At 47.0% G+C, this 11,172-nt stretch overlaps 1 long non-coding RNA gene across 1 annotated transcript; it reads right to left on the bottom strand.

Moving 5' to 3' along the window:
• Positions 1 to 742: 742 nt before the first annotated feature.
• Positions 743 to 10,748, bottom strand: LOC119259687 (uncharacterized). Its single transcript, XR_005128520.2, has 4 exons — positions 10,416 to 10,748; positions 7,934 to 9,000; positions 2,433 to 3,500; positions 743 to 1,135 (listed from the first exon to the last, which is right to left on the bottom strand). It is a non-coding gene; the product is annotated as an uncharacterized LOC119259687 (long non-coding RNA).
• Between the last annotated feature and the right edge of the window lie 424 nt (positions 10,749 to 11,172).

Here is an 11,172-nt window from a genome sequence, read left to right on the forward strand (position 1 = left end):
ACTTAATAAGCCTGGGCCTCAGTTTTCCCAGAACTACTGCTCGTCTTGTCATATTTATCTCATGAAGTTGCTTGGAGGGCTGTGGAACAGCAAACAAAAGGCATAGGGCCCAGCGCCTCTCAGTCCTGAGTGCTGGTTACTTACCTTCTCTTTCCCGGGGGAATGGAGATTCCAGAGCCCTAGTCTGCTGCCCTGGGTGGCGCTGCTTCCTAACTGGTGTTGTCTGTTTCCCGTGAGTGAACGTCGTTTCTGCAAAGTGAGCTTGGCCGACATCCATGTCTGCAGTGCTGGCGTGTGTGAAGGACAGCTTTGCCTTTTAGAGTATTTTCAAATGAGCTATCTGCTTTGTTCTTTTTTCTCTTTCTCCTGTTTAAAATACAGTGCCAACAAAATATTTTTGGCACAGTAAGCATAATAAAGTGAGAGATTCTATAAAGGAATAATGTAACACGGAATCCAATTAAGACGATGAAAGCAGCTCTCATTAAGATTCCAAATTATGCTATGTGGTACATTTTTTAGATGATTAGGACATGCAAAACAGCAAGATCACTGATTTTCCTCCCAACATGCTAACTTGACATTATCATTATTCCCTACTCATCTCCTAAGGCTTGGGGTAGTGGGAAAGGATGGCCTAGGTGCCCTGGGGCTCTCCTCTCCTCTTCCCCTCTGGGCTCGCTCTCTTCCCCTCTGGGCGCTCATCACTCACTGTGCAGGATGTCTTCTCACTTCACTGCTTTCTGCTCCTTGATTCTCTGCTGATTTGTCCTGTCAATCCAACCCTAGATCCTCCTTCTGGGCTCAGGTGTTCTCACTCTCCATCGCCACACCTTCGGCCCCTAGTCCACACTCTGGCATCGTTTGCGGCGCCCACACTCCTAAAACTGTTCTGCATTCAATGCTGTAAGGGGTAGTGTCAGAGCCCACATGTGGAAGAGCCTCAGCAATCCTCGTCACCTTATATAACGCTCTCCTCCTTGGTTTTCCACACTGTAATCTACACATATTTTCCTTTTTGTGAATGTATCTTTGGCGCCACGATCCCGAAATAAACACAGTACAACCAACACAACAGTAGAATAATATACAACAGCAGAGGAGGAATCTCAGGCATTAGGTTTTCGGGCACCACCTGAGGGCACAAAGACAGTACGGTTATTAGCACCAGCCATGAAACATCAAGCGTGAGTGAAGACACTGCTGATTACATTGGGGAGCCACTCTTCAATCACAGCCATCAGGCTTCCTTAACTCTGGCTGTGGTATGAGGCTCCAACCTTTGCACACTGCATTCACCCCGGTTGTACTCACTCTTAGATTGGCAACATACTCGTTACTCTTTCAGGGTAATCCCCCCATCCCGACCTGTTCTCACTACTGTCACTCAATACCTGACTCATATTGGCCAGCAGGGGATTGAACTCCCGTGGCAGAGGCTACAAGTTGTTTCATAATGCGGTGCTAAACTGCTTTTGCCTCTAGGGAGGCCCCCACATGGCACAGCAGACCTCTTTTCCAACCACTGCTCCCCTCCACATTGTCTTTCAGTTGGTCTGCCTGTTCTGCTCCCCACTCTGTCTCTGGTGAATCCTCTCACCGCCCCCCACCCCCTACCTCTGGCCAGTACCCCAGCTCTTCTATGCTTAAGTGAATCTTTAAAAGAGAAAATAAAACACTTGGCTTTCATAGCCACCAATGTGACAAGCAGGCCCCTCCAGTAAGGACAACCCTTTCCACATGCTCATGGGTTAGGGGCCCGTGGTTATCGAGCTCCCACATGGCAGCTCTAGGGTCCCCGCTTCTGCTGTGGTCTCCACCACAAGCCACATTCCCCACTCTCCCCCAAGGAGGAGTTCCTCAGCTTCTCACCTTTTTTATAAATTTCAGGCACATCACCCAGAGGTGATTTGAAGAAACTTATCAACTTCTTTAACATCCTTCAGTTGCTTAACAACCACTCAAGGCTCCCAAACCTTGGCAACAGCATTTGGTTTGTGTTATATTGGCTTTTTTTTTTTTGGTAAAGATTTATTCATGCCTACAAAAACTGGGGTACAGGCCAGATATTCGGATAGGGTGGGGATAAGAGGATTCCCCAGAGACAGAGCGGGAAACAGAACAGGAAGACTGACAAAATACACTGCTGAGGAGAGTGCAGGCCAGACAGGAGAGGTCTGCCGTGCCACGTGGGATTTGAACCTGCCCCGAGAGGTTCAGGCCAGCTTAACAGTGCTCCGCTCTACTGCCTATACCACCAAGGGAGGCCCTAAGTTGGTTTTTCTGATAAATCTCTGCACAGAGCTTCACACGAGGCTTATTAGGGCACTGATGTGCATGGTCACCCTGTGATTCTCATCTCCAGGGGAGTACAAAAGATACCGTCCATCCACAGAGTCCCAGAGACATAACATTAACTGAAGTTCTCTCACCTTCTGGCAGAATTGTCAAAGTCCACCTGTTTTCCTTGCGTCAGCCCTGGGCGAGCTCTGAATGCCAAATTGTGCTCCTCTCCCCAACTCATCTGCTGCCTCCCATGTCCTGGGCTGGTCCTTGCAGACCATCTCCTCCTCCACTTGAGGTCTTGTCCTGCATCTCCCAGACCTTGTTCACCTCCTGTGCTCCTGCAACATCTTTAACCCTTCACGCAGCTCCGAGACTTTGGTCGCTGCCTGTGCTGCGGTGGCGCCTCCAGTGTTGTCCTTAACCCCATTTGCAGAGTTGTGAGGGAAAATTCAACAGCTAGTCCTGCCTCCAATCAGGCATCATGTCCATCCAACGACTCTCCCACCATGTGTCAAGTCCTCCTCACCTGCACTGGAGGATCATTCTCCTTGGGCCTGACATAGAGAGGGTGGGAAGGTGCTGACACAGAGGGTGGCCACCAAGCACTGCATGCTCATGGCCCACCACCACTCAGTCCCTCCCGGGGTCTTTGGACGGCTCCATACCTGTCTGCGTCAAATCATCCTGCTGACCTATGCCACTTGTTATGCCAGCAAGGCACACAGCAGTTTCTCTGGGTTAAAGAGAGTCCTGGAGCCCTCAGTGGCTTTTCTATAGCATTTGTAGTGAGGGGACCAGATGCAGGGCAGGCAGGGGTGCCAGGAGCCTGGCGGGCTCAGAGGCCAGCATGAGATCCTCGGGCTCTGGGATCCTCACTCACTGTACAGCATGTCTTCTGACTTCTCCGCTGCATTGTCCTCCTTGATTCTCTGCTGATTTGTCCTCTTAATCCAACCCTATAGGCTCTTTCTTGGTGCATGTGTTCTCACTTTGGATTGCCACACCTTCAGCCCCTTGTCCACACTCAGGCATGAGGGCAGGGCACTCACATTCATAAAACTCTTCTGCTCTCAATGCTACGTTAGTCTCAGAGCCCTGGTGTGCAAAAGCCTCAGCAATCATCACTTGCCTTACATAACGCGCTCCTCCTTGGTTGTCCACAGTGTAATCTACACATTTTCCATTTGGTGAATGTAACTTTGCCGCCATGATCCCTGAAATAGACACAGTGCAACCAATGAAACAGTAGAACAAAATACAACAGAAGAGGATGATCCCAGGCCATAGGTTTCAGGGTACCACGTAAGGGCAGGAAGACAAGACGGTTATTAGCACCAGCTGATGAACCATCAAGTGTGTTGTGAAGGCACTGCTGATTACATTGGGGAGCCACCCTACGCTCACAGCCATCAGGCTTCAACTCTGGCTGTGGTCTCAGCCTCAAACCTTTGCATACTGCATTCACCTCCAGTTATACTCACTCTTAGATTGGCAACATACTCTTTACTCTTTCAGGGTAATCCCCCAATCCTCAAGAGTTCTCACTACCGTCAGTCAATACCTGGCTCATATTGGCCAGCAGGGGATTGAACTCCTGTGGCAGAGGCTATGGGTTGCTTCACAATGCTGTGCTAAACTGCTTTCGCTTCCAGGGAGGCCCCCACATGGCACAGAGACCTCTTTCGACCACTGCTCCCCTCAGCTTTGTCTTTCAGGTTGTCTGCCTGTTCTGCTCCCCACTCTGTCTCTGGTGAATCCTTTCAACCCCCCATGCCTCTGACAGGTATCCCAGCTCTTATAAGCTTAAATAAATCTTTAAAAAACAAAACACTTGGCTTTCATAGCCACCAATGTGACAAGCAGGCCCCTCTAGTCAGTAAGGACAACCCTCTGCACATGCACATGGGTCAGGGGCCCATGGTTATCGAGCTCCCACATGGCATCTCTAGGGTCCCCTCTTTGGCTGTGGTCTCCACCACAAGCCACGTTCCCCACTCTCCCCCCAAAGATGAGTTCCTCAGCCTCACCCTTTTTTATAAGTGAATGGGGCATCCCCAAGAGGTGATTTGAAGAGACTCACCAACCTTCTTTAACATCCTTCAGCTGCTCAGCAACCACTCAGGGCTCCCAAACCTTGGCAACAGCTTTTGCCTTGTGTTAAGTTGGCTTTATAAAAAAAATTATCCATTAATACAAGAACTATGGTACACCAAAACCAGCAGAAAGAAATAAAAATCAAAGCAGAAATAAATGAGATCAAAACTAAAGAAAACAATCCAAAAAAATCAATGAAGCAAAAGCTGGTTCTTTGAAAAAATAAAATAGACAAACCCCTAGCTAGGCTCACAAAGGAAAAATGGGAGAAAGCATAAATAAATAGGATCACAAATGAAAGATGAGAAATCACAACAGACTCAGCAGAAATCAAAAGAATAATCAGAAACTACTATGAACAGTTATATGCAAACAAGTTCAACAATCTAGAAGAGATGGACAAATTCCTACAACTCTACAATCACCCAAAGCTAGATAAAGAAGAAATAGAACACCTAAACAGACCAATTACAAGCAGTGAAATTGAAATGGTAATCAAAAACCTCCCCAAAAACAAAAGCCCAGGACCTGATGGATTTACAAATGAATTCTACCAAACATTCAGAAATGAGTTAGTGCCTATCCTTCACAAACTCTTTCAAAAAATTGAGAAGGAAGGGATAACACCAAACACGTTTTATGGAGCCAACATTACACTAATACCAAAACCGAACAAGAACACCACAAATAAAGAAAACTACAGGCCATCTCTCTGATGAACACGGATGCAAAAATCCTCAATAAATTTTAGCTATCAGAATCCAACAATGTATCCATAAGACCAAGTAGGATTTATTCCAGGGACACAAGGATGGTTCAACATCTGAAAAATCAATCGTTATCTAACACATCAACAAAAATATAAAAACCGTATGATAATATCAATAGATGCTGAGAAAGCTTTCGACAAAGTACAACACCTTATGATAAAGGCCCTTGAAATTCTCGGGATACAAGGAACATATCTCAACATCATAAAGGCCATTTATGACAAGCCCATAGCCAGTATCATTCTCAAGGGCGAAAAGCTGAAAGCATTTCCATTAAGATCTAGAGCAAGACAAGGATGTCCAGTCTCACCACTGCTTTTCAATATAATACTGGAAGTCCTAGCAATAAGACAAGAGAAAGCCATACAAGGAATCCAAAGACCGAAGGAAGAAGTTAAACTATCACTGTTTGCAGATGATATGATAATATACATAGAGAACCCCAAAAACTCCACAGAAAAACTAATTCAACTAATCAATCAGTTTAGTAAAGTGGAAGGATACAAAAATCAACACGCAAAAATCAGTAACCTTCCTTTACACAAACAATAAATCTGAAGAAGAAATCAAAAAAACCATCCCTTTTATTAAACAAAAAAAATCATACTTGGGAATAAACCTAACAAAAGAGGTGAAGGACATATACAAAGAAAACTATAAAACACTGTTAAAAAAAATAGACACAAAGGAATGGAAAGACATCCCCTGCTCATGGATTGGAAGAATTAACATTATTAAAATGGCCATCCTACCAAAAGCAATTTACAGATTCAATGCTATTCCAATAAAAATTTCAATGACATTCTTCAAAGAAATAGAACAATCACTGATGAAATTCATATGGAAGCACCGAAGACCCTGAATAGCCAAAGCTCATGAAAAAAAAAAAAAAATCAAGGGAATGGAGGCATCACACGCCCAGACTTCAAACTATACTACAAAGCCATAATCATCAAAATTGCATGGTATTGGAACAAGAACAGACAAAGACCAATGGAACCGAATAGAAAATCCAGAAATAAACCTACAGGTTTATGGCCAACTAATCTTTGACAAAGGAGCAAAGAAAATGCATCGGAGCAAAGAAAGTTTGTTCAATAAATGGTGCTGAGAAAACTGGGTCGCTACATGCAAAAGAATGAAGCTTGACTACTACCTCACACCATGCACAAAAACCAACTCAAAATGTATTTAAGAAGTAGACATAAAACCAAGAACTAGACCTGAACCATAAAATACATAGAAGGAAATATAGGCAAAACACTACATGATATGCACCTCAAAGACATCTTCACAGACACTTCGCCCAAAGCAGTGATAGTGAAGGCAAAGATAAACAGCTGGGACTACATCAAATTAAAGAGCTTCTGCACAGCAAAAGAGACAATAACAAAAACAAAGAGAAACCCCACCAACTGGGAGAAAATGTTTGCACACAACACGAATGATAAAGGACTGATCACAAAAATCTACAGAGAGCTGATGAGACTCAACAAAAACAAAGAAAATGATCCAGTCAAAAAAATGGGCAGAAGAACTAAAAGAAACTTCTCCGAAGAGGAAATGCAAATGGCCAATAGGCATATGAAAAAATGTTCAATATTACTTGTAATCAGGGAAATGCAAATCAAAACTACAATGAGATACCATCTTACACCAGTGAGAATGGCACATATTAAAAAAACTAGCAACAAATGTTGGCAAGATGTGGAGAAAAAGGAACTCTCCTGCATTGCTGGTGGGAGTACAAACTGGTCCAACCACTATGGAGAGCTGTGTGGAGATTCCTTGACCTACAAAAGATTGAGCTTCCATATGATCCAGCAATTCCACTCCTAGGTATTTACCCTAATGACACAGAAACATTCATTCCAAAAGGCACCTGCATCCCTATGTTTATAGGAGCACTATTTACAATAGCTAAGCTATGGAAACAACCCAAATGCCCCAAAATAGATGACTGGATCAAGAAGATGTGGCACATATACACCATGGAATATTACTCAGCAACCAAAAAAGATAAACACATGCAGTTTAGCAGCAACATGGATGGAGCTAGAAGGGATCATGCTCAGCGAAAAAAGAAAGAAAAAGAAAAATACTGGATGGTCTCACTCATAGCAGGAATTTAGAAAACCTAAATAAGGGACTAGGAAAAAGACTAATCAATACAAAGTAAAAATCAAAATCAAGAAGCAACTATAAACCAGAGACACCATGGCAGGGGATGGGGGGGAGGGAAGGGAAGAGGAAGGAAGGACTAGGGTCAAAATAAGGGGTGGTGCAATTGTATGGGGAAAATAACCAAAATGATAATGCATACACTGTGCAAAGATGAAAAATGATGTAAGAATTATATAAAATAAAATATTAATTAAAAAAAAGAACCAGGGTATAGGTCAGATGTGTGGGGGGTGCGGCGTGTTGGGGGTAAGAGGATGTACCAGAGACAGAGCGAGGAACAAAATAGGCAGACTGACTGAAACACTGCTGAGGGGAACAGCGGGCGAGACAGGAGAGGTCTGCCGCGCCACGTGGGATTCGAACCCACCCTGTAGAGGCTCAGGACAGCTTCACAGCGCTGTGTTCAACTGTCTGTGCCACCAGGGAGGCCCTAAGTTGGCTTCTCTGAAACATCTGTCTGGCTGCAGAGAACTTCACACAAGACTTATATAGGCCACTGAGGTGCATGGTCACCCCTTGATTCTCATCTCCTGGGGAGTACAAAAGATACTATCCATCCCCGGGCCCCAGAGACATAACATTAACCAAAGTTCTCTCACCTTCTGGCAGAATTGTCAAAGTCCATCTGTTTTCCTTGCGTCAGCCCTGGGCGAGCTCTGAATGCCAAATTGTGCTCTTCCCCAACGTGTCTGCTGCCTCCAGTGTCCTGGGCTGGTCCTTGCAGACCATCTCCTCCTCCACTTGAGGTCTTGTCCTGCATCTCCCAGACCTTGTTCCACCTCCTGTGCTCCTGCAGCGTCTTTAGCTCTTCACACAGCTCCGAGACTTTGGTCGCTGCCTGTGCTGCGGTGGCGCCTCCAGTGTTGTCCTTAACCCCATTTGCAGAGTTGTGAGGGAAAATTCAACAGCTAGTCCTGCCTCCAATCAGGCATCATGTCCATCCAACGACTCTCCCACCATGTGTCAAGTCCTCCTCACCTGCACTGGAGGATCATTCTCCTTGGGCCTGACATAGAGAGGGTGGGAAGGTGCTGACACAGAGGGTGGCCACCAAGCACTGCATGCTCATGGCCCACCACCACTCAGTCCCTCCCGGGGTCTTTGGACGGCTCCATACCTGTCTGCGTCAAATCATCCTGCTGACCTATGCCACTTGTTATGCCAGCAAGGCACACAGCAGTTTCTCTGGGTTAAAGAGAGTCCTGGAGCCCTCAGTGGCTTTTCTATAGCATTTGTAGTGAGGGGACCAGATGCAGGGCAGGCAGGGGTGCCAGGAGCCTGGCGGGCTCAGAGGCCAGCATGAGATCCTCGGGCTCTGGGATCCTCACTCACTGTACAGCATGTCTTCTGACTTCTCCGCTGCATTGTCCTCCTTGATTCTCTGCTGATTTGTCCTCTTAATCCAACCCTATAGGCTCTTTCTTGGTGCATGTGTTCTCACTTTGGATTGCCACACCTTCAGCCCCTTGTCCACACTCAGGCATGAGGGCAGGGCACTCACATTCATAAAACTCTTCTGCTCTCAATGCTACGTTAGTCTCAGAGCCCTGGTGTGCAAAAGCCTCAGCAATCATCACTTGCCTTACATAACGCGCTCCTCCTTGGTTGTCCACAGTGTAATCTACACATTTTCCATTTGGTGAATGTAACTTTGCCGCCATGATCCCTGAAATAGACACAGTGCAACCAATGAAACAGTAGAACAAAATACAACAGAAGAGGATGATCCCAGGCCGTAGGTTTCAGGGTACCACGTAAGGGCAGGAAGACAAGACGGTTATTAGCACCAGCTGATGAACTATCAAGTGTGTTGTGAAGGCACTGCTGATTTCATTGGGGAGCCACCCTACGCTCACAGCCATCAGGCTTCCTCAACTCTGGCTGTGGTCTCAGCCTCAAACCTTTGCACACTGCATTCACCTCCGGTTGTACTCACTCTTAGATTGGCAACATACTCTTTACTCTTTCAGGGTAATCCCCCAATCCTCAGGGGTTCTCACTACTGTCACTCAATACTTGACTCATATTGGCCAGCAGGGGATTGAACTCCTGCGGCAGAGGCTGCAGGTTGCTTCATAATGCTGCACTAAACTGCTTTTCGCCTCCAGAAAGACAAGATGGTTATTAGTACCTCCCCTCCAGGAAGGCCCCAACATGGCACAACCGACCTCATTTTCGACCACTGCTCCTCTCAGCTTTGTCTTTCAGGTTGTCTGCCTGTTCTGCTCCCCACTCTGTCTCTGGTGAAGCCTCTCACCCCTCCCCCACACCTCTGGCCAGTACCCCAGCTCTTCTATGCTTAAGTGAATCTTTAAAAGAGAAAATAAAACACTTGGCTTTCATAGCCACCAATGTGACAAGCAGGCCTCTCCAGTAAGGACAACCCTCTGCACATGCACATGGGTCAGGGGCCCATGGTTATCGAGCTCCCATATGGCATCTCTAGGGTCCCTCCTCAGCTGTAGTCTCCACCAAAAGCCACGTTCCCCCCACCCCCACAAAGATGAGTTCCTCAGCCTCACCATTTTTCTTAAGTGAATGGGGCATCCCCCAGAGGTGATTTGAAGAGACTCACCAACCTTCTTTAACATCCTTCAGCTGCTCAACAACCACTCAGGGCTTCCAAACCTTGGTAACAGCGTTTGCCTTAAGTTGGCTTTTAAAAAAGATTTATCCATTCATATAAGAACCTGGGTACAGGTCAGATGAGCGGGGGGTGCGGTGTGTTGGGGGTTAAGAGGATTGACCAGAGACAGAACGAGGAACAGAACAGGCAGACTGATTGAAACACTGCTGAGGGGAGCAGCGGGCGAGACAGGAGAGATCTCCCTGCCACGTGGGATTCCAGCCTGCAGAGGCTCAGGACAGCTTCACAGCGCTGTGCTCTACCGCCTGCGCCAAGGGAGGCTCTAAGTTGGCTTCTCTGATACATCTCTGTCTGGCTGCAGAGAACTTCGCACAAGTCTTATTTAGACCACTGAGGCGCATGGTCACCCCTTGATTCTCATCTCCCGGGGAGTACAAAAGATACCATCTATCCCCGGGGCCTCAGAGACATAACATTAACCAAAGTTCTCTCACCTTCTGGCAGAATTGTCAAAGTCCATCTGTTTTCCTTGCGTCAGCCCTGGGCGAGCTCTGAATGCCAAATCGTGCTCTTCCCCAACATGTCTGCTGCCTCCGGTGTCCTGGGCTGCTCCTTGCAGACCATCTCCTCCTCCACTTGAGGTCCTGTCCTGCATTTCTTGGACCTTGTTCACCTGCTGTGCTCCTGCAGCGTCTTTAGCTCTTCCTGCATCTCCTGGACTTTGGTCACCACTTGTGCTGCCGTGGCGCCTCCAGTGTTGTCCTTAACTCCATTTGCAGAGCTGTGAGGGAAAACTCAACGGTCAGCCCTGCCTCCGAGCAGGCATTATGTCCATCCAATGACTCTCCCACAGTGTGTCGAGTCCTCTTCACCTGCACTGGGGGCTCATCCTCCCAGGGCCCCCTCTGGGAAGGTGCTGACACAGAAAGGAGAGCAGCCACCAAGCACTACATGCTCATGGCCCACCACCCCTTAGTCCCTCCCAGGGTCTTTGGAGGGCTCCATACCTGTCTGCGTCAAATCATCCTGCTGACCTACGCCACTTGTTATGCCAGCAAGACACACAGCTGTTTCTCTGGGTTAAAGGAGAGTCCTGGAGCCCTCAGTGGCTTTTCTACAGCATTTGTAGTGAAAGGACCAGATGCAGGGCAGGCAGGGGTGCCAGGAGGCTGGGCAGCTCGGAGGCCGGCAGGCCTTCTGGCCCCCAACAAATCTTCACGCTCTCAAGTTTCTCTGGCTTTCTCCGCTGCA

The sequence above is a fragment of the Talpa occidentalis genome, unplaced genomic scaffold (assembly GCF_014898055.3).
Source record: "Talpa occidentalis isolate TD23 unplaced genomic scaffold, MPIMG_talOcc4v2.1 talOcc4.5, whole genome shotgun sequence".
NCBI lineage: Eukaryota > Metazoa > Chordata > Mammalia > Eulipotyphla > Talpidae > Talpa > Talpa occidentalis.